Source organism: Hylaeus volcanicus, chromosome 3 (assembly GCF_026283585.1).
Source record: "Hylaeus volcanicus isolate JK05 chromosome 3, UHH_iyHylVolc1.0_haploid, whole genome shotgun sequence".
NCBI lineage: Eukaryota > Metazoa > Arthropoda > Insecta > Hymenoptera > Colletidae > Hylaeus > Hylaeus volcanicus.
The window spans coordinates 20,455,535-20,479,940 of record NC_071978.1 but is presented as its reverse complement, the minus strand read 5'-3'; the positions used below and the strand labels follow the sequence as shown (position 1 = coordinate 20,479,940).

The 24,406-nt window shown below is 45.0% G+C and overlaps 1 protein-coding gene across 8 annotated transcripts in view; it reads left to right on the top strand.

Moving 5' to 3' along the window:
• LOC128873842 (SH3 and multiple ankyrin repeat domains protein 2) overlaps positions 1 to 24,406 on the top strand; it is a 206,120-nt gene that overhangs the window by 76,861 nt on the left and 104,853 nt on the right. For all 8 annotated transcript variants that reach the window (XM_054117748.1, XM_054117751.1, XM_054117747.1 and 5 more), the window contains one exon: positions 1,178 to 1,239. The gene's annotated coding sequence lies outside the window, so the exon portion shown is untranslated. The remainder of the gene's footprint in view (positions 1 to 1,177; positions 1,240 to 24,406) is intronic.

Below are 24,406 nucleotides of genomic sequence, written 5' to 3'. Positions count from 1 at the left end.
TGCTGGTAGATTTGCTACGTGAAACCTAGCGGTGACTAAGAATCGCCTCTCGTGTGCAAAGGGTTAAGTGTTAAAATACCAATCGGAGCGACACGGTTTTCGTGGTCGCGGGTAAACTCGATCCACCTCTGGGACAGGGCTAACTTTATATTATTCGACAGCATTTCGAGTTGAACTTTGCACTTTGCCAGGGTCAGGTGTGTACGTTAACTCTTGGCGAACCGCGATCGCGTCCCCGTCCTCTCATGAGGAGCTGCCGGTCGTTTGCACGAGGCCAAGTCCTCCCATCCTGCGTGAGCTCGCCAGTAATCAGCTTACCGATGATCCGTAAACGGATTACGTCGGAAAACACCATGATCGGATTGTACGCCGGCGATTTATCCAGACGTCGCGACGCGTTCCTGCCACGATCGATCACTTCGCCCGCTAACGACGTCGATTTTTCTCGCGAACGATAGCGAATTAACGGAAAGTAAGACGACACCTTGATTTATTCAAAAATTGGATTTATTCGCGTACGATGGATATCAGTTTTTTTAAGCTTGAATTATGAACGTTTCTGTTCGTATTTAGAGCGATTCTCAGCTTGGAATATTCAATGCAAAGAACGTAATAATTTTTGATAAAATTGTGCCAACGTTATTATGTATTATACATCAAAGTATGCTTTGAGATTAATCAACCTCTTGCCGTACTTTGATGAGTCTGACTCGTGACGACGATTTTGGCGCAAACATGAATATCACGAGCCAGGATCGAGTCTCGTTGAGCTAAATGGTACAGGAAGGGGTTAAAGAATCGACGATCTCAAACCTTTCTAATCAATGTCAGAATTTCAAACTATAAATACTTTGAAATTCTGGTAGTGTTACGAAGGTTTCAGTTTCCCACATCGCGAATAAATGGCGAAAGTACGCACGTACCGCGCGTATGGAAAATGTCGCCCTGCGTTCGTCTTCGATTGCCGGAGGTATTTGGAGCAAAGCTCGATCGATTCGATTGTCTCGAGCCTCGTTGCCAGATAGATCTTAATAGGACTGGTTCGCGGAGACTCGGGGCAATCGTCGTCGATCGAGCGTGTTTTTGCTAACGGATCGGCTCAGTGGTCGGCCAGGAAGTTTCATTGTCAGCTGTAACGGTGAATTAGCGGTTAAAAGAATGCGTTGTTTGGTTGCAGATGCTGCGCTCGCCGCGTCGTCTCCGTCCGCATCTGCCCGGCGAGATTGCGCTCCGATTATGGTGAGTAGATTCCCTCTCTTTCTCTTCGCTATCAATTATTTATGACGCAGCGACGCACAGTGTCTTTAAACGGCTCGAAAGCATACGGATCATCGAGAACGATGTTATGAAAGATCGCGACTTCTTCGAACTACTCTCTCATTGTTAAATGGGAGTGTTCAAAAGGATCTGAGTCGTTTAACTAGAAGAATATGAAACTTTAGAAATCGTAGCATTAGTATTTTATCTTTAATTATTGTTTCAATTTTGCATTTAATAGTCAATTAAATGTATACCATCGACACTAACAAGGAATGCTTATTAGGTGTCCGCCTTCGATTGTTTTGATTTTTTGGATATGTTTTAAAGAACCGAAAAATGAGATATACGTATTTTTTTATATTGACCCATTTTCATATTTAGTGGGTGAAACGACCTAAAGTTTCAGCTGCAATAGGCTATTATCATAAACAAATTACCTTTTACAAAATTTAAGGCCAGATTTTATATGCAGATAGAAACCCATGAAAGTTTTTCTTAAAAAGTTTTCTTCTATCTATGATACTTTATGAAACTTTAGGGGGTCGTTTCATCCCCTAAATATGAAAACGGGCCAATATAAAAAAATACGTATATCTTATTTTTTTATACTTTAAAACATATCCAAAAATCAAAACAATCGGAGGCGGACACCTAAAAAGCTTTCCTTTAAGTGATTATTAACACGTTGACTGTCAGATTGATTCAAATGGAAATCGCGAAATGTCTACAAGGTTAAAATTTTGTCTCGAGACAGTTGTAAACTAGATAATCTGACATTTGTCGTATCACTTATTTTTGTATTATCATCAAAACTTACGAATTCTATTCAGACTTATTTTCATTAATACTTAGCTCTTAAAATTAATTGCTAAAGTCCCTTAGTGAAAAGCTCTGTTGCCCATATATGGGTGCCGTGGCATTCAACGTGTTAAGAAATTTTTCAAAAGTATTTTCTTTATAGAAAAAAGAGCTTATTTTAAAGTACTGTGCATCCAATCGGCCTATAGATTTATCGCACCTTGGTTGATTTCCCCTGAATCGAAGGCAGGAAAGCGGGAAATTCTATCGAATTTTCGGTTTCCATTTGAACTCGCGATCCACGCTCTGCGGAAACGATTTGAAAGCAGTCGGTTAGCCCGAGCGGTCTGGAGATGTGTTTGATCTCGAGACAAAAGCTCCCTCGCGGACGAAAGCGCTAAAAGCACGGCCCTGTTGCCTAGCGACCCGGAACCACGCTAAAACGAATCATCTCGTAACGTCGTACTATGGGCGCAAATGGTGTTTCCCGTAGAAAAATCGTGCAACGGCGGGAACCAGATGACGTACAAATAAAATTATGTACAATAATGAAAGATAATGTACAAATTCTTACCGAAGATTTTCAGCCGAACACATTCGAAATATGGTCATACTTTCTTTACGCAACGGTACGTTTCGACTTTACAATTTTTAAAATTTCTCTGAAGAAAGTCAGTTTCAAATTACAGAGTGCCATGAATCATTTTATAAGGATTTATATCGGGATACTTTTTCTCCAAGAAATTTCAGTCGGTTGATGCTCTGTTTCCTGGAATAAATTCATGTACCAGTGCTCACGTGGTCGGCTAACCTCGATACCCAATGTTCGTGAAAGGGGACTTGTTGTACGCGTAAATATATTTCACGATTAAAAGACAAAGATTTTTATTGGGCTGTCTGGAAAGTCCATGCCGATTTTTAGTAGGCGGTACAGGTCTGAATATATCGGAATAGCTGAAAACAAATAAAATGTGTACATTCCTTAACAGGTGGAAAGGTTGTGGAACAAAATGATACATATATAATTCAATAAATATACATCAAAATTCAAATATGCCTTTGAATTTTTCTTAAAAATAGGCATGAACTTTCCGGACAACCCAGTAATATCAGTTTCGTACATAAATTCTACTATTTCCAGTTCTGCTATTCGTCGCTCGTGAATGAACGTCGATTTCAGGCGCCTCGAACTCTACTCATTCTTACTTTGCGTTTTCGCGTTTGTTCCTCCTCCTTGAAGTAATACGTACCGGTGATATCTCGGTCTATACATTATGGAACACCCCCACACCCATTGGAAGAACTCGGCATGCTTTATTATTCGCCACGACGCGTGTGATGATATCGCAATAATTTTCTGCCATCGAGAACTGGGTCACAGCCCACTAGTGCGTTGCAGAGCAAAGATGAGCTTTGCTTTGCTTCTTTATTTGCGCGTACTGGCGTACACGTGCATGCGCGTTGCTCGAAATAAATTGGAGAACGATGGCAACAATAGTGCCTCGATTTCTAGCTGCTTTGGATTGTTTGCAAATGAACTTATCAACGATGCGTTTGATAGGTTCATTCGAAGATTAGAGAAGGTTCACTTTCAACACTTTCTTATACAGTAATATTTCTTAGTTTAATTGCATCGCAGGTATTACGCTCTAAATATGTCAGTTAGACATCTGTAATTCCACTCTAAATTCAATCGATTCTTTTTTATCAACTTTTCCGACTTACATCTTAGCCCTTACTGATTACTTCTGCACTCTACACATCGCGTACAATCGTAAATAAACTTGTCCAAAGTGGCCTCAATTATGTTCGAGCAAAGCGTCGTTAACCGCGCGAATTCCAAGGAAAAAAACTTCCAAATCGTCGTCATTGTCTTCTTGCCTGAGAGACTATCCGCGAAGGACGCGAGATAATAGCAGTCCGTGGCAGTAATGCATGCAGCGGCATAGGTTAGGGTCAAGGCGATCCAACCACGTCGTCAAAGGTCGCTCGGCCTCGATGGTCGTTCACGGTGCGAACCTCTCGCCCACGGAGCGGACGGCGTTGATAACGGGCCTCGTAATTCGGTAATCCGCGTACGGATCGATCAATCGTACCTGGTTCGACGCGGAACTACTGCGTAGGGGTGGAACTAACGCGCGTATATGGACGAGCAATTGTTCGCGAATTGAAGAAAGATTAGTCGGGGAGATAGGACAGATGCACCTGTCTGGTCGACGTCGTAGGCTTCTTCCTGGATCTATTTTCTGTCGTAGACCCCAGGGACTCGTTCGAAACTGAAGCGGGGAGGATGATCTACTAGTTTTTTTGTTGCATTTGTTTCATTTGGAACATGGCGAGGTAGGATTATTTTCTGGGTGTAGTTATTCGATGTCTGTGTTTTGATTCGTGGTATACTTCTGGTATAAGGAAACGGAGCTCAGTGGTTATATCAAAAAGATTCACTATTCTGATGAATTTTCTACTATTCTATTTTTCTAGTTGCATGCGACCGTGGATCTAGGTAAAATAAAGATAGCGGAGTAGGTAAAACAAAGAGCGCAAACGGTTTGCAACACTAATTTCAAATCGGTTGCGCTCATGTGCGATCGACCTAAAGGACGATTCAGACTATACGACACGGACCGGGAACGACATGTACCGGCACCGACACGACAAAACATAAAAACACGCGTTTCAATGGAACTATTCACACTATTCCCGTTGACGGAACGTTCAGGTCGGTGTCTGTTAAGTGTGAATAGTTCCATTAAATCGCGTGTTTTAATGTTTTGTCGTGTCGGTGCCGGTCCGTGCCGTATAGTCTGAATCGACCTTAAGCCTAATCTTTCAATCTATCTCGCCACCTATTGACCAAAAATCTCAAGATTTGTCGTCGATTCCCAACGCACCCTGGCGTCCACTCGAAGCGAACAGAGTGAATGCTGATAAGAGCATCTGTACCCCAAGCGATCGTAATCGAAATAGTTGCATCGGTCCCGCGCGTCGTTTTGTTCGTCTCGAGGTTGTCCAAGGCGCCCGATTTACCGTTACCGCTCGTCGAGATGGCGTGGAATAGAGAGTCGAGCCTCTAATCTCCCGGGCACCGTCGTCTAATTAAAACCACGGGGCAAAAATCGCCATTTGCCTGGAACGGTAGATTCGCTCGATAGCCGGGCATCCCGACGCCGCCGCCGCGTCGTAACGCGAACTCGAGCATGGCTGGTAGTACGCGCGTAGTAACATACCTGCTCCACGCACGGTACAGTTAGAAGCTTAACCGTCAGGCCTCGTTGCATCCTACGAAATAATATCTATCGTCCAGGTGCGCGTTACGGCGAACTTTACTCTCCGGGAAACGGTAATTACGAGTAATTGGAGAATTTTAATGTTGCTATGTAGGAGATCGTTCTGTCTTTTTTCTTTTTTACGAGAAAATAGGAATAGGGACACGTAGGATAGCTGGTAGAAGTAACTTGAAAGGAACTTTTTTGTACGTGTCAGGTTAATTAAGGAGTCATATCATTAAGAAATTATGGTGATTTTGAAATCTTTCGATCTATATTTTCTTACGGTACAAATGTTGATAGCATCGTTATCGTATATTTTAGAAATTTCACTTGCAGTGGTTGCAGAGGTGCAGACTTCCTTTGCTCACTCAATTTCAAATATAGTGCACGGTGGATCCTCGGTGGTTTATAGGACGATTTATTCGGAATATTTACATTTGATATTTCCTACTTAAAAACTGTAATAATTAACCTCGTTTCATCCACCCCCGAAGACGGCATTGTCAGGTCATCGATCGGAACGATAAGCGTGCGAACGCGTTGGTTGCGCCGGTGACACATTTTTCCAGGAAATATATCGGCTCCCGCGGCGATTGAATCGGACTCGGGAAGGCCACTCGATTTAATTAAACGAGCCGGAGGCTAGAGGTCGAGGGAGCGTAAAGTCGAAAACGGAGGATCGAGTGAAAAGCGGCTGCTGGCCCACGTAGAGAGGGGTGGATAAGGAATTCGAAGCGGAATCGATTCCTTTTCTGCGGAGACGTTCGTTGCGCAATATCTGTTATCGGATACGAATACACGCGAGCTTGGAATGCGAGCCAACAAACGACGGAATCGCGTGCGGATCTAACGACGCGTCCTCGGTTCGGGAAAGAGAAATTTTTCACGTTCGAAGACCTCGTATTAAATTCATTTTATTGTAGACTACAAAAGAAACGAAGAATGATCATTTCCCCAGTAATTCGATAACCTATGACAGGAAGTTATTCCCTAATAGAAGTTAATTTTAGAAAGTTCATTTTAGATTCACGATACATAGGGTGTAATCAATTCTTTGCAAGAAATCCTTTTCCATCCGAGACAAGAATTGAAAAACAATATTTTCAATGGGACAGCAATAAGATTTTGCGAATTGTCCTCCTCATCTTGAAAAGGCTCGGTCGTTTCTCTTTCTCTTTCCGGCGGTGGCTCGCCTGGCAGCATTCGAGGCACGTGCTCGCGAACACGCGTCGATCGTGCTAATTCGAGCGACCGCTTGCGTTCGCATAATCGTTACAACGATCGTTTTCCCTTGTACGGTCGCGACGACGACGAAACCCTTGCGGTCGATCCGCGAAACCGGCGACGTGCTCGAATTTTAGGCGCGTGTCGCGCTCGCCGTAACGGTTTCAATGGTAAAACGATGATTCGACTTTGAGATTTCGCCCGTGTGGAAATCGCCACAGGTGGCGCGCTACCAAAACCACTGGCTTCCCTTTTCAAACGCTGATGTCCCCTAGCTGCTGACCAATGTTGGTCACGTTGTAATCCATAGACAGTAATGCATTTTACCATCTATCTTGTTGTGATTTTACCTTTTACCGCATGAATTTTACTTTGTCTTTCGAAACTGAAAGGTTCCCCGCTTCTGAGATGAACTATGGACCATGGAGGTCCACTGGACTGCCTCAGTGCCACTAGTTTCCTTACTCGTATGCGCTGAGGTTTTTTAATAACCTATCACTTCTGCAAACTATTCCCAAGCTAACGAGAACCGCGATAAATTAAGAATTGCCTATGAAAGGAATTTCTCCCTCGCACACAGTAGAAATCGGCCCGCAAGGAGCTCGAAATCGCAAGGCTCCGGGCAGAACGAAGCCGTGGGAGTTGACGGCGCTGGAATTACCTCTGGATCGAAGATCCGAGAAATCGAACGAACCAATGGCCGATCGAGCTCTCACCGAACACGGTCCGCGTTCTCTCGCATGACTCAGCCAGTTGGAATTTCGCGACACGCGATACCGGGCTTAACCGGCGGTTTATTAACGCGGCTCCGGTAATTCTGACCACGGGCGAGCATTAGAAATCCCCGCGCAGCCTTCCGACCGCGCACGCTCGACCGTGAAAGGATTCCGATTGCAGCGCGCGGCCGTTTGCTCGCGGAATCCCGTCTAGTCCGGCCAAACGATACAACGCACACACCTTCTCCCTCCTTCCTCCGCGAGAGTTTATTCGCGTACCGCGTTTCTTTGACTTTCTCGTGACTGAGACGCATTTACCTCCTTATCGAGGAAACGGCCACGAGCCCCGCAGCGCCTTGGGGATCCTTCCACCGGAAAGCGGTCTCGACGTCTCCTGAAATTTATCTATCCACGACCTGGACGATCGTATAGTATGTACTACGTGCGAGTTACAGGTTTAGTTAGATCAGGCCGGGCCAACTCAAATAGTTTCACGGGCCACCTCGATGACGCGTAACGTTACAGCGGGACGCACTTTAGGTAAACATATAGGTTAAAAAGTGTAATACATATACAAAATACCGCTAGACGTCTTTGGATTGTTTCTGTATTCATTTATTACATAACTATATTCAAATTACAAATGAACGTTACCGATGGTTGCCTATTGAAACAGATTCATTCAGTAACATTTGGCGTTCGTAGATATCAGATATAGAACTGGAGTTCGTAATCGCACTTCCGCATTATAGCAATGACACATGGAAATTTTCATTTTTTTAATATTTTTTGTACATATACAACGAGAAACAAAAGTTTCAATAGAAATACAAAATCACCCGACGGGCTGCACAATTTAACGTGGCGGGCCGCGTGTTGGCCAGGGCTGAGTTAGATGCTTCTTTAAGCAGATTGGAGGAGGGATAGAGACCAAAAGGTTGGTCGAGGGTGTTCGAAATTTTAGGAGCTGATTCTACGTGTTGATGAACGACGAAAATCAAGAGTGGAAAAGTCGCGTCCGAGGCTTCGTGTTCGAGACATTAATTGCTAAAGGTGGGTAGAAAAGTGTCTGAGCGCGACGGGGTTATACTACTGATGGTCGCGCGGACGCAATGTTCGCTAAGGGAAGTAGAATAGGTCTTACGCACTCAGACATCCGTTGCGCCTACGTTTGGTGAATGATCGCTCAAAAACGAAGGATCCAACGCAATTTCTTCACTCTTAAATTATATTTTATTTTAGCATGTGGTCTCGCATGTAGTTGTTCCTGACACCTGTTGCTAAATACCCTATATAAACACACCGTCCAATTGTACAAATCTCACAAAGCTGATCTCACCAATATCGATATCAAGTAGGAATTAATACCGATTTAGAATCTGAATATTCCTTATCGAATACTCCTTATCGAATACTTCTTATCGAGTTCCTTCGAGTGTTTTTTTTTACTTCGATCGAAGAGGGATCGACGCAAAGGTCAGGAAAAATGGCCGCAGGAATTTCTCGAAGGACTCGATCGGATGACTGGCACGGTATGTAACGCGATGTATCTTCCGCGGCGGGTATTTTTCGTGACGCGGATTAAAAGGTTAACGCGCGGCGCCAGGACTGGCCGAGGAAGCCGCGGAAGGGCAGGGAGGATCTCGACGACCATGACAGCATCGCGCTTCGTGCACGACTTCAATCGGCAGCCGTTCGAGGCTCAGAGGAATACACACAACGTCGTGACCCGTCAGCTTTGCATGCTCGATTCCTGGCGCGAGGCTGTGTGTCCTGCGTCACTCTAGATACGGTCGTGCACTTGGAAACTACCATTGGCAGGCGAGAGGAATGGCTGCTCGGTCATCTCACGTTTGATTAATGCGTCAATTAATAGTGCTTATTCGTCCAATGAAGATGTGTATAGTTCAAACGAAGAGCGGTAATCTTGCGTGTATAACGAAAGGACATCGAAATTCACGCTGTAATATTAACACTTTAACGTCCGCACATATAAAAATAAACTTTATGTAAATTTACGAAATAATTCAGCATGTGCGAGGATACAGATAAAACAAAACAAAAAACAACAGTAATCGCCGGAGAAATTTACTTCATAATTTTCGTGGTACACAACTGTAGTGTACCCAGACGGCGTAGTGTTAATTTAAAAAATCTAAAATTAGAAACAGACAATAAAAGGATAGTTACCTAAAATCAAAGTCGTAGCGATGAAATACGACGGCAATTGTTTACATTCATAAATCGTCACACAGAGTGTGGTACTGGCCAATCATTTTTGGCGGTAGCATCACTCACGTGTTTGTGTAAGCGGACGTTAAAGTGTTAATTCTTAAAACAAATTTTGTTTTGGGACAATTAGAACCTGCGACTCTTCTTGCGACTTCGTCAGAATCTTATCCAGACTTTGTTTTTGTCGAGACGCGTCACCTTCAGAATTAATTCTTTTAATACAATGCAACGTTGCAAAGCCCTGAACAATATTCTCCCGAACGACTTCGAGTTTCCCTGCCTGGGAAACGTAGCTTCGAACCGAGAAAATGTCACCAGTGTCATTGAAACGAGTCGAGCAACGAGCAGGCGTTGAATGTCGGCCTTATCCTATCGGAACCGCGTACTCGAATAGATTACTGGCCTAAATAACGACAATATTGTCGCTCCACTACGAGTCGCAGCAGCCCCGATGGAGTTGGAACCGATCGGGCCAACGGCCGGCATCGATTCCCGCGACGGAAAAACCCGAGCGTCGTTCGGGAAATTCCAGGGCGATATTAATTCCCACTGGCAATCGATTCGAGTAATTTAAATATATTGGATTACTGATAATTGCCCTCCTCCGCGGTGCAGAGAATGCACTTGTCGCGAAACCTAAATAGATTACGATCCCTTTGACGAGTAAAAAGCGCGTGTCGTCCCTTCGATTCGACGCGGCTCTTCGCTGGCGGAGGGCATCGCGTTCCGCGTCGAAATCAATCGAGGGCTCCGGCGTCGAATAAAACGATACACTGGCGTCGGGAACGCAGGGTTGTGGCCCGTGTAATTCGGGCCGCGTTTTCGCTCTACCTTTTTCGCCCTGTTAGGTCGCGCGCTAGGGCTCTAATTCTAGCGCCGCGGATCAAAGGGTCCCCGTCCCGCCTGGCTCATTAGTCATAATGATTCCCCGATGGCTGGGATTATCGCCGCCAGACCATTGGCCAGGTTCCCTCCGGTGGCCGCCGTGCATCGCATTAGGGACGAAAACTGCCCGGGAGAAAAAAATAGACCTTCATTTTTGTTCCATCGCGTTTCGCTCAAAGATTCTCACGAATTCGAGAAAAATAAAAATAATCGATCACTTTTGCGTCGAGTTGGTCCATTCGGTGGCGGATAAAAGCGCCGTGAACTCGAGGAAATCGAAATCGAGCAACGATGTCGCATGTATGAAATTTTGTCCCTTGTCAAATTTCTATCGATGGCAATATTTCTACTGTGGTGTATTCAATAACATAGCGCGGAGTAAATATAGCGTCCGTGATGGGATGGATGCGGGCAACGCCACGGAAATGGAGCGAAAGAGCGATTAACCCTTCGACGGTGCCAGCAGCGTGCAAACCGTCTCAAAGCAATTGATACCACCTCTTTCATTTCCAAAACGAAAAATAGCATCAGTCATGTCTTAGCATCAGTGATACTTAAATCGAGTCCAAGATCTCCCTTGAGCTCTTTCAAATAAAGCCACTAACCGTTAACTCGAATGAATTGCGATGCGTTGCTTTCAATCGTTATCCGTTAGTCGAATAAAATTTCGTCTATCCTCGTGGCGCTAATTTATAGCGGTGATTGCAGGTACGCGTCACGCTTGCAATACGCTAGGATGTCGGACGAATTTACGACTCGTCGCCTAGAGGACACCCTCGATAGTAACTTCTTCGTGCCTCGTGCTCCGCAGCTGGCACGAACGGTACCAATTTCTTGCGCGTAGCGTCGCGATCCTTCTCCTGTATCCGAACGGGTAGACAAACGGACGGTGAAGGCGATGGAGAGGACGTTGGGTGAGGAAAAAGCGGAGGCACGGCGCGAGGGGGGCATGTCCAGCGGCGTCGCGGCGTGTATCGCATTTAATTAGCCACCATATGCGGCAATTAATTAAGAATTTCTCGCGTTATTGATGGTTTCACCCGCGGTGGCCATTAGCTTGGCACCCAGGGCGGAATACGGTGTGAGCAAACAGAACTTTTTGGTTTATATGGAACGAAGCGAGATAAGCTGATGATTCTTGAAGGAAATTGTAGGTAAATGTCGGTGGATTAAGGGAAAATTAGGGAGAAAGGGCTCGAGGAATCTTGAGCCTAAGAAAAAATGGTCAATGTAAGGAATATTAAGGACACTTTTATTTTAGGAGAACCTTGACACGTTGATCGTCACGTCACCCATATGTGGGTGCCGGTGCCTTTCATTAAAAAACTAAAAAAATTAAGTCTTAAAGTTAAGCGTCAAAGAAAATAAATTTGAATGAAATTCTAGAAGGCACAAAAATAAATACAATACAATACAATAGATGCTCCATTATGTAGTTTCCAGTCGTCTGTTAACAAAATTTAAATCACAATAGAAATGTTCAAGAGTCTGGCAGTGAACGTGTTAAGAGGAGCTGCTTCGTAATCAATTTTATTTCGAATACTATTCATGGTCCTTTTAAATCTTGCACGTGCGTTTGTGTATATCTCAAGGAAGTACCAACAAAATTTTCCGTTTCTCAATATGTCATCTCCTGCTCGACAAAGTATCTATCTACCCATTCGATGAATACAATCATGTTTTATTATCGTTTGGTACACCAAAGAATCGATTTTAATCGCATTTTGGTGCCTACTTGCTCGAAACGCGCTTCCGTAAGCGGCCAAATCGAGATTAACGGCGATTCTCAGCGGTGTCTGTCGATTTCGGTGGTCGATAGGGAGACCAACAAACCCGCGAAGTAGTTTTCGCCCAATGGCGGTCGCGGGAGTTCGAAACTGGCGTGGTTGGAACGCGTTGGGCCGAGATCGAGCAAAGCGCGGTATCGGGAAGCAGGCGCGACCGTTTTCGATCGTCCTGGTGGCCACGTTCGTGCTCAAAGGAGAATTCCATCGCGAAGTTGCGCGTACCGTTGCCACGGCGTGCGATAACCGGTAATAGCCTGGACGGTAACAGTAACAGCGTAACTGACCTACAGACTGCTCCGCACCTGGACGCACCGGGAAACCTCGGGGAACGCGTGCCACATGGACAAATTCATACAAATTTCGAACAGCAAACGGTACGCGATCGTTTGTCTGGCATTCATTAAACGTAAATTAGAATTGCAATTATGGAATATAATTCGACCGATCAGGAAATTGGAATTTAACTATCGAGAATTAACGTCGCGATTAAAGCAATTTATGTTGGCTTTATTCGTGATATATTGTTCCGATAAAGGGGTGTACATTGAATGATAGATTGCGTTATCAACACCGTTGGGATGGATGTTTCCAGGTCTGGGAACAAATATTCTTATATCTGATAAAGTTTTAAAAATTCGGAGTATATTCAATATAAAAATTAGAGATATTTGAAGGACCAAGTACCAACCAGAAGAAACTAGATGACGCTCCTGTTTCCAGCTCTACACGTGCGGAGCAAGGTAATTAAATGGAATTGTTCGCGACGATGATGGAACTCTTTCCCTGCGAACGAGTAGCGGACCTTTCTGGTCTCAGAAATTCTAATTAGCCGGTCGAGCGTGTCGAAACCTTTCGATCCGCCAAGTTTCTCACACTTCCCTTCGAGACGCAACGCGAGATTCCCAGTAGGTTGTAGGAAAACGCGATTCCAGCGCATTCACGCCACACAAATAGAAAGGTATCGCGAGCCGCGAGAAAATGTCTGCGAACCGCGACCTGTTCGGACCTCCCGGTTAGCGACGCATTCTTTTTCAAACAAGTCCGAAACAAGCAAAGTCATGACTTAGACTACCCTTAAATTCGCTTAGACTACATCATATCTCAATATCAAACGGATCCTCAATACCTAGTTCGAGAAGTAATCGATTAAAAAAGTGGTATGTCTCAAACATAAAATTGAACGACCTGTACACGATGAACGAATTTGAAACCAGCAAAGTCATGACTTAGACTATCCTTAAAATCGCTTAGACTACACCATGTCTCGATATAAAAAGATTCTCCAACACCCAGCTCGAAACATAATCGATTTCAATTTTGGAATCCTCCGTAAGGAAACATCATAAAATTGACCGCCCTGTATATGACAAACGTACTCGAAAGCAGTAAACTAATGACTGAAATTGCCCCTAATCTCGCGCGCACTACATCATATTTCAATTTCATCGGAATCCGTTACGTCCACCGCGAATGGCGATCGATTCGTCGCGGACCCAGTGGGAAACGATTCGTGGAAAGAATAATCCTGTGGGAAAGACCGCGTGGCAGTCGTAATTAAGCGAGCCCACTCGATTTTCCTGTTAATCGCGACGAAGTTATTATCGTAGCTAGGTCAAATGCGGTTTGTTCCCAGCTCCCGTATCAAAGTTTCCGCAAAGTGCCGCGCTAGGACGGCTTGCTTGCGCGTAACTCGAACCGGCTCGATTCCTATATAGAAGTTATATCGGTGGTTTAATAGGGTATAGCACGTTTCATTAATCATTTTGCGAGGGAGAAAAGCCCCGGTTCTCGCGCGTCAATTATTCCTACGCGAGTTCCGCGTGTGGACGTAATTCTTGCGAGAATTACTTAAAAATAAACATCGTGCTTGATTATATTACGCGATACGAGGAGTTCGGTCAATATCGAAATACTTCACGCGTGGAACTACGGCATTTTAAAAGAGGTATAGAAGTATAGATCTTGCGAACAGTGCTCAGTTCTGCGCGTATTTTATAATAGCCACCTTAGTCGTAATTAATTTTGGTTTGGTCATCTCCGAGTATAATTCCCTCTAAAATCACAGGAAACATTCGAAATCGTCATGGTCGAAATATAATTTGACGTTACGCAGCGGTGCCCATGGTTATTATTGTAAAACGAAATATCCCTCGCGGAACTATGCGTGAATATTAATTTAATTACTACCGAGTGTACGTGAAACGTGTACAGTTCGCCGCAACTACTCTAAATAATCGCTCTACACGTTAAATTGAATCGTGCTAAGTATATATACATACACAATGTGTACAGTTTGCTACGACCACTCTAAATTATCGCTTTACATGTTAAATTAATTGCCGTTAAGTGTGTACAATGCGGGCGGCACAATCACTCTTTCATGGTAGAATCAATATCAAATGGCTTGCGTAAATCATTCAAGTAATTATACGCGCGTTAAAGGGGAAAGTGACTGTAGGATACATCAGAGATCGTCGGGTAAATCGACTTCGTTGCTGATTCAAAGTCGGAAAAATTACGTTCATTTGTACGAAATTCATTAGCGCAGAAATTTCTTCCGACTGGAAAAGGGGAACGAAATAATAGAACAGTGTTAGGGGAACGGAAAAAGTTCGCACGGAATATGTGTAATTTCCGAGCTATCGTACAGGTTACAAACGAGTCGCTTAGATAACGTGGGGAACACCGTGGGAGTGATCGACCACCGTCGTAGTCGGTGGTTTCTTCCTGGTTTCTCGGGATTTTCATTCACCATGCGGCCAAGCCACGGGCCGCCGCGCGCGTTTCCTTTCAATTTAAATCATCCGGTGAATGAATCCACCGAGAGGGTCGCGGTATCTCGTAATGCTACACCTCGAGAACATCGAACCTAATCGACCCTTGCGCACAGGCTCTAAAAGTTTTCTTAAAATCCTGCTCGATAATCAAAATTCTCGATAACACCATAACCTCTCGCGGGTCAAATAAGATAGGACTTTCATTGATGGAAGAAGGCGAGGGTCAGAATTGTTGGAATAACCGAGGCAAGTAACTCACCACTATCATTAGCCCTTGAGCTTAGCGACCATCTCTACCACCGCTCGACACCAGAGTTAAATAAAAAACCAAACATCACGAGTGACACTAACTATACGTTGGTTTCATCCTTTGCGTATCACTTGTTTAAAATTTCATCCGCTCTCTGGATCCACCGACGTATACCCGTCATTAGCGGCGCGCAGCGTGCGCGTGCACGAAGACTATAGCCGTCATGGTGGCTCGAGAGGTTAATAAATACCTCGTTATCCACCCGGTGTCCGTATTGCCTGCCAAGCCACCGATTCTTTCCGCGTCCGAGGCGCGCACAATGACATTTGCATCTCGGAAGAGAATCGCTGGCTCATCTGCTTTCAGGGCGCGTTAAAGGTTGGCTCTGTTCGCTCGCCAACGGAGTCCCTGCGTTCCATCGATGCCCGAGGGATCGACGACTTCCTCTTTCTCACGTTTTGCCGCGCGGTTCTTGCTCGCGATGGTGAGAACGCCACTTGCAAGCGAGCGAGACCTGCGATGAAAACGCCGCTTTAAGACAGGGACAGGGGAGGGGGAGGAACGCTTTTCTTTGTATGCATTCCACGCGTGGCGGTACGTGACATAATCGGCGCGACACGCGTGTACAACGGGTGCCATTATTCGCGAACAATGGGACAAGCCGCCGGTTGGCGGAGCTTCCATTCGAAAATTGTGCGTCAACGAGCCGGATGTTGCAACCGAATCCTAGACGGTAATTAAATTCTAGCCACGCCGAGACGATCCCTCTGCGAATCTCCATATTAATCGAGCAACCCTCCCGACGTCTAGCTACCTCTTCCTCGGACCTTGACCCTTGGGCACCAGGAAATTGGTTTCCCGGACGTCTGGATAGAAGATTTACTTTATCAGATAATTTAGGTGCATTCTTTGCTTTCTCCTTAGATAAATTAAAGCCTCCTTTTCATTTCGACGATATACTCTGGAGTAGATGGAACAAACCTGAATCGTTGGTACCTCTTGAATATTCAATTTTGCATCGAATTACAGTTTAATCCCACAGGGGTGCATGAGAATCAACTGATAGCGAACTCTGCACTCGTCTAAAATAGTCTGGTTTGTAGCTAACGGCGGCACGCGTTAATTTTCGCGAAATCCATGCACGTGTTCGCGGAGGGCGCGTAATAAAGACGTGCGGCGATAATAGCGATAATAATAATAAATGGCAGAAATGGGAATTGTCCGTGCAACCACCGTGGGACCGTTTTCACGGGCCGCGTTTCGCGCGACTATGCGCTATAGCGCCAGAAACCGGCGGCTCGCTGTTTCTCCGTGGGGAACAAAGGCCCACTTATCTTCTCGCGGGCAACGCTCGATCTTAATACTCGAGACCCTAAGGTTCCGGCGAGATTAGGTGTTCCTACGGTCACGACGTCGGTTATCGAGCGCCTCGGCAGAAAATGAAAATAGAAACCGCGCAGGAAACCGGAAATCTATTGAACGTTCGACGCCTCTCCACCTTGGCTGTTTCTGGAGAAGAAGGAAACAGGTTTATAAACGGCTAACGTTAGGTACTGCACATCAAAATACAATTCCGTGCTTGGAAGACTTCAAAATTGCTACCGCGTCAGACCAGAAGTGACGTTAGATCGTAGAAATGAGAAAAAGCATAAAATGAAGAGAAACTGCGATCGAAGATTCGTCTTCTCTAGTTTGACGGGAATTTGTTTGAACTCTGATTCGACTCGGCCGCTGTCGCCATTTATTCTCCACGGCCAATCTCTGGCTTCGGTCCGCGAGCAGTCGATTCAGACCTTTCCAGGGTGATGAATTTCTTTTCGCCAGGGATCCCCCTGGAGTGGAGCGGTCCGATGACCCAGATACGTCGTTCGAAGGCTTCTTCGAGTGGCAGAAGTCAGGTCGAACGATTTGTCGTTTCTGTCAACGATTTGCCGCAATTACGGGGAAATCCTTTGGAGCGTCGTTTCTGTACTTCCAAGAGGATTCTCGGCGGGCTGGGGCTAGCTCTGTCGGATATTGGGGACTTGGCGGCCTCGTCTCCCACGGGAATATGAAACCGCGCTTTCGCGTTGGATTCGGAAACGGTGAATCTGTGTCGAATCGTTCGATTCGATCCTTTGGCAGGGGCTTGGGAGCGTGGGGAAACGTAGGACGACTTTATTGCCTCGATATCGCCGAGATGTCGCGAATGAAAAATCCCGAGGGATCAGGACAGTCGTTGACTACAATGGAGAATCAAAATTCGGGTCGTGGCTGACGCAACTTAAAATATCGAAATGAAAGATTCATGCTGGTGGATCTTTCGAGAGTATCTAAGAGGAACGTTTCGTAGGAAAGGATGTTTAACTGTTCGTGAATCCTCGATGAGGCCCTAGGTGAGACTTCGAATAACTCACAGGCAAAAGTAACAAAATTCGACGTTCTGTGGTTTCCAAACAAATTCGAAACCAGCGATGACTTAAACTTGACGCAATTTTGCATGAGAAAGGATACTCAACTGTCGTTAGATCGTCAACATTAGGGAACGAAGAAGCCTGGCTACTGTTTACAACGAGAGTGTACACACCAGAAGCATGGAGTGGTTCATTCTAGTTCCCGAGTTCATCAAATTGCTTCAAATTAATCCCTGGAGAGTCTCCAGCTGGTGGAAACCCCTGGTAGCCCACACAACTCACGTCTGTGTGCGATCACCACCCGTCTGTGACATCAATGACCACCAGCAGCGACTTGCACTCTAACCCGTAAGAATCCAGATGGATATGCTTCGGATGCTCCATCTTGGAGAGACTCTCTATGTTAGTTATCATTAGACACGAGTGAATCTCTGTGGAGCAAAATCAGGAAATGGAGAATCTAGACCGTTTAGAGCTTGCATATTGCGTGTAGGAGTATGAGAGTCTTAGATTAATCTCTGGAAGGCTTTACCTAGTGAAGGTTTCTTAGCTGTGGGTCTTAAAGCTCATGGCTGTCTGAGATCACAAGTGAACCTGTAGGTCCTCTAGTAACTCAAATTTCGAAATGAAGAAGTCATTCTATGGTTTATTATAAAACTACACATCCCAGAATCTAGTCCATCAAATTGCCTCAAACCGACCTAGGACTCTCCAAGGTGACGGAAACCTTTAAGCTCATCTTTCCTGGATTCCTCTCTGAATGTAACACCTGCTCGCTTTTCGTGGCCATGAATCAACAGCATTCCTCGTCGAAGTCATTCTATGGTCTATTATGAAACTACACATCCCAGAATCTGGTCCATCAAATTGCCTCAAACCGACCTAGGACCCTCCAAGGTAACGGAAACCTCTTTCCTTAAGCTCATCTTTCCTGGATTCTTCCGTGAATGTAACACCTCCTCGCCTTTCGTGGCCTTCAGTCAACAGCGTTCCTCGTCGACAAGTCTAGAGTGTCAGGAAACGCTGAGGGTTAACGAAGTCGAAAATGAACGCGTCCGCGAACAGAGTCATCTCGATCTCGCAGTGGTGTCGTGCATCGTCGAGGGCCCGACCTGAGGCGACGGTCTCTAGCTCGCCTGGTTGTACGGAACGGACGACCACGGCCCCGGAATAGAGAAGAATGAGAAAGAGAGGGGACCAGCCACGGAGAAGGGAGTGGAAGCCTAGGGGAGAACAGAGACACGAGACCGTGGCGTGACATGTCGTGATCGGTAGAAAGAATCTCGTTCTGCAACCCGGAAACGCCGTGACTAACAACTCGGTATCACGAAGGTGGAAGAAAAGGCCCCGAACCCTTCGGGGTGGATATCTCCTCTAGGGTCCGGGAGGGTCATCAACCATCGGGCGCCATGCCGTCCGGGATCGGGCATTATTATGACCAGATCTAATTGAAACTCCACGGCTCGGTTCCGCTCGGCTCGACCCGCAACGCCTGGTCCACAGCCTGCTAGAATTTTATCCCAATGATTGATGACGAGTAAATACTCTGTGCGACGATTTATTCGCGGGGTTCAAATGGGAGGACTCGAAGGAACAGTTACGTGGGTGAGCTATTTGTTCTACGCGAAACATCACTTTGTTGGCCGATTGCGAGATTCTAGAATGGTTTTCTAGCAACGAATCTAGTATATGTAGAAGATGATGTAGAAGACACAAGGATAGCAAGATGTATAGAAATATTGTAAATGAACGACAATTAAGCTTGAGTGCATACTTTGTACATACAGTCAGTCTCATAATATTCGTACCCTCTACGTCTATTAAAAAAGTTTGTCTAAATTAAATAATAAGTTCGAAGTTTTTAAATAAATGTTTCGTAATAAATATATACATGGATAAACTTTACACTTGCGTATATATAAAGGAAACTTTATTTGGAAACGTCAGATCTATCGTTTGACACCATGGTCTCCACGTCACTCATATAAGGGTGACAGAGCTTTTTATTAAGGAATTTAAAAAATTAATTCCGAAGTCGTGCTATCGACAAAAATGAATCTGAATAGAATTTGTGTGACTGACTGTAGATAACTGTGATATCCCAAAATTCACTAATTATACGGGGTTGATGCACTTGGCCGATCTTCAATATTTCTGTAATCTCTTTGTCTGTTGATGTCGTCTTCGTTCGTCACGTCTTTGATCAATTTCTCAATTTTTATTCGACAAACAATGGATGAAAAATAGTGTGTCTCTGACCAGAAACCTCTCCGGGGCGCCGCAAGACGAGTTCGATGAATTCTTGGACGCGAGCGAAGGGTATCTGAAAGGGGTGTCCGCGACCTTCTCGGTTCAAAGTTCCTCGATGCACATCACGATCGAGACGAGGGATCGACCAACCGCGGAGGAAAACCACGCCAGCTGGAATCTGGTTTGACGGACGCCGTCGTCTCAGATTCCGAGGGTCTGTCTGTGTCGATCCCTTCCGCTCTAACGAGCTAAAACGTCCAGGAACGCTCGATGACAAGCGCCGTTCCCTTTCGCCGAGAACTCTTTTTCTATTCTGGCCAAATGGATTTTTTCGTCTTCATCGATCAAAGTCTCCATCGACGAAGGGGGAGAAAACGCAGTGGACAAAGGCGGATCTCGAAAGGTTGCCACGTAGGACAAAAATGACGTGGCCCTCTCCCAGTCGACAGGTCGCTGAGCAGTAATGAGTTGAAACTCGAGCTACTGAACAGGAAGAGGAATTAAATTTAAAAAACTTTTGCTCAAACAATATGGGTTATCCTGAACCTACTTTCTACAAACCATGCTATTCGACTCATCAAAGCTTCAACAGGACAATCAGGAATTCCAAATTTCGAGAGAATGTTCGATTCCACAGATCTACCAATCGAATGCATTGGGAAATCTCACCCCTCGATCGCTCCAAGTCCGAGGAGCGCTGAGAGCTACCCTTCGCGCTCGGGCGATTCCAGAGCACCCTTGTCCTCGACCGTGACTCCTCGACCCTCGAGAGGATCGCAAGTCTCGGTGGCTGAACCCGCGGACCCGTCGACCGTCCAGGAAACGCATCCTCGCTTCGGAGAATGGCCGCGTCCCCGAATTTACGTGGCTAGCACGGCGTCGCGACGAGTTAATAACGCCAACCGGCGTCCCTTGCTTCTTCTCGCGTCCTCTCCATCCCTCTCACGCTCTGTTGCTCTGCGTAAGATCAATAGTCTGGTCCAGAACAGTGCCGTCCGCGAATAGGGCGCGTATACCCGAAGTACCAATTAAAAATCACTCTACTCGATTCGTGGCATGGGATCTTCACAGAGTCGAGTGTCCTAAAGTTGCATTCGGAAGTGTCGATGATTCTTTGCTCTGCTGGGTGTTCGAGATACCCTCTTGTAGTGCTTCAGAGAGAAATGGGTTTACGCTCGTCATGGTATTTCAGCAGAAACTTTCTTCTAGGTATTTTTACCACGTCCCGTTTCGCTTCGAAGTGCACCGCTCCACCAATTCTAAACTATAATTCGAGTTACAGCAGAGTGAACGACCTCCTATACGCAGCAACCTGTTTGGAGCGAAGCAATTTCGAGTTAATTTTTGTCCACGACAGAGGTTTGTTGATAAACTGAACCACCTAACGAGAATTGGTGGAAGGGTTGGGGGGAGACAATTTAATTTCGCGAAATTTTCCAGACGAATACTGGGGATCGCGGAGCGAGCACGCGTGACACGGACTTAAACGATATCAGATCGTCGCGCAGGTAGGCAACGACACGCCACGACTACCATTAATTAGCACAGGAACCGAGTTACTTCGTTATACGTAATTGCATTCGCCGCGTCGTGCGTGCCGACATAATGCTCGCTCGCACCCTATACGCGCACCTCTGTAACCTTTTTCAGAGGGAAAAGGCGACGCGGTTACGCTGGACTGGAGTCCTCGGGGAACCGAGTTCGCAACTTTGCGCTTCGCAAATGAATTTGTACGACGAAACTGATGGGAAATTCATTTTCCTCGGAGTTGGGCGAATTGTTACGTCAACTGTTTAGGAGTTCTGGGGGAAGGGAGTCGATCACAGTTGGTTTCAAATTAATTGAAAGTTTCCTTTCCGAGCATATTAGTCGAGCTTTTCAATTTATTTTATTTCATCACAATTTTATTTTCTATGACAGGAAGCTTGCAATAAGAACAAAGCGTTTGTGTAACCTCTATGACCTCGTCACAAGTTTATAGAATACTAGCTGTGCCCCGCGGTTTCACCTGCGTGAAACACTATTTATTTTATGTCTTTCATGTTCAACCGTGTGTTCCTTCGTGAACCAGTAAGTAACTGCCTTTTGTTTTCCGTAACTCAGATGCTTCAATCGATATTTCCGATAGCTGTGACCCGCGATTTCACCCGCGTAGATTCCTAACCCTTTTTACCCCCTTAGGGCTTGAATTTCGAAACATCATTTCTTATTCCTTGTATATATCATAAAGGAAACCTCTGTGCGAAATTTCAGCTTTCTAGGTTCAAGGGTTTAGCGTGCGCGTTGATTGTAACTAGTCAGGGCTTCATTCTTATATATATATATATAAGAATATATATATATAGATGATTTTGCGAGGAAAAAATGAATCGAAAATGAGCAACAGAGTTTTTTAATTTGATCTTTCAATTTTGAGAGAATTGGTCTTGAGTCTGCTTGGAGCACGCGTACGACTTGACCGGCGTGTCTGACAATTACTCACCATTTCTACTTATGTTGCTAATTTATGTTGCTTCTGTTATGCTAGTGTCCATTTCGATTAGTTGTAATTATTTAAAAAATTGCAGCTTGCATAGAAGAGGTATGGTACATTAGACAATGCCAGAATTAGTAGAATCGACCAGTCGTGGTCAGACATGGTTAGCCAAACCTTTCGATTTATTTTTACGAAAATGGAGCTTCCTGTGAAAAAATATCATTCTTCATTTTCGATTCGTTTTTAAGCAAAGAATCATCCCCTGTTAATGAACTTATTCTTAAGACTATTTATTTTATGTCGTTCGCATTTAACCGCGTGTTCCTTTGTGAATCAGTAGGTGACTGTCTTTTTTTCCGTAACTCAGATGTTTCAACCGTGTGAAATACCAACGTTGCAATCCTTTTTTATCCCCTTAGGGGTTGAATTTCGAAACATCCTTTCTTATTCCTTGCATACATCATAAAAGAAACCTCTGTGCAAAATTTCAGCTTTCAGCGTTTAGCCTGGGCGTTGATTGTAATCAGTCAGGGCTTCATTCTTATATGTATAGATGTAAATTGACATGGATCGAGGCGGATAGATCTTCCCTGCGTATTGAGGAGCCGCGTTGGCCTAGTCGGGACTTTATGGAACGTACAACGACAGTTATTAACCGCGAAGTCGTATAATCCGGATCCTTTGCCGGGGCGAAGGCTTAATTTTATGTTCCACGTAACGTCCTCGTTGCGTCCATCGCTTTCCAGCTCCTGTCTGTTCAGTTACGACCGAAACTCGCCCGTTAAACGCGTTTAATTCCAACGGGGCACCCTCCGCAAGCTTGTGGCAAGCTTCTTTTCCCTTGCAAATACAGTCTGAAAAAACACACGGCGGCGATCCACCCTTATGAATATTCTTCCATAGAAAAATATATAAATATTATCTATACTAGTCTCAATCGCAGTTATTTTAAAAACTCAAGAAAAATTGTGACGAAGAAGGATCTCGATAATTTTAAAAGGCTAACTACAATTAGTATTAGTATAATTATGTGTTTTCCATCAAGAATTCGAGAAAGGTCCTCACGATAAACGTAATTATTCCTCCGTGTTTCGTGCTCTTTGATCCGTTTTGTTTCGTATTCCGGGAGGAACTTTCCGGCCGCGAAACTTTTTCGTCTTTTTGCGAAGAGCTCGAAGAACCCGTCCTTTTCCAAGCGAGACACGAGACTCGTGAATCGGGTTCCAACTTCCCTGCGGAGCGCTTCCGCCGCTGTACAGCTTCCGGCTTCCCCGACGTCGCCGGGACGACGACATCAACCCCAGCATCCTCCGCTCGTGTTTATTTATGGGACTGGCCGAGAGTTCAGCGACTACCGCCGAGGAACATACTTTTACTCTTTTACTGCGAACTCGACAGCCAGCTGTAATATTTTATTATTCGGCGCGGAGATCTTTCGAGACTACAGCTTTGAGCAGAACGCCGATTTGATAGGTGACCTTTCTGATTGACAGGTTTATGAATGGGTAGATATATTAATAAGTAGCTTCATTGATGGGTAGCTTTATGGATAGATAGCTTAGTTTTAGGTAGCCTTACTACTAGGTAGTTTTACTGCTAGGTAGCTCGACTGCTAGGTAGCTGTACTACTAGATAGTTATTCGGTTATGGGTGTTTTAAATGAGTATGGACACATGAATTTATTCCTTTCAAAAACTTAACTTTATTATACGGCGCTGGAGGAAGCTCTTTACTATCCACGATCTCGATTTCGACTGACTGAAAGAAGAGTGAAGAAACCCGAAAGGAAATCAGAGTCCTCTCATATCTCCAGACTGTTTAGGCTATATGCCGCCACAGTCCGGCTCTTTAAACAAAGTATCAAATAGAATACCTGGAAATGAAACGATACTGAGATCGCTTCATCGATACATCTAATCTCTATTTAATAAACTGACTTTGAGATCGTTGATTCATTTTTGACAGCATTGATAATCCAACAATAGTCTTACTGCTAGGTAGCTCTGCTGCTAAATAGCTCGACTGCAAGGCATCTTCACTGTTAGGTAGATCTACTGCTAAATAGTTTTATTGTTAGGTAGCTTTGCTG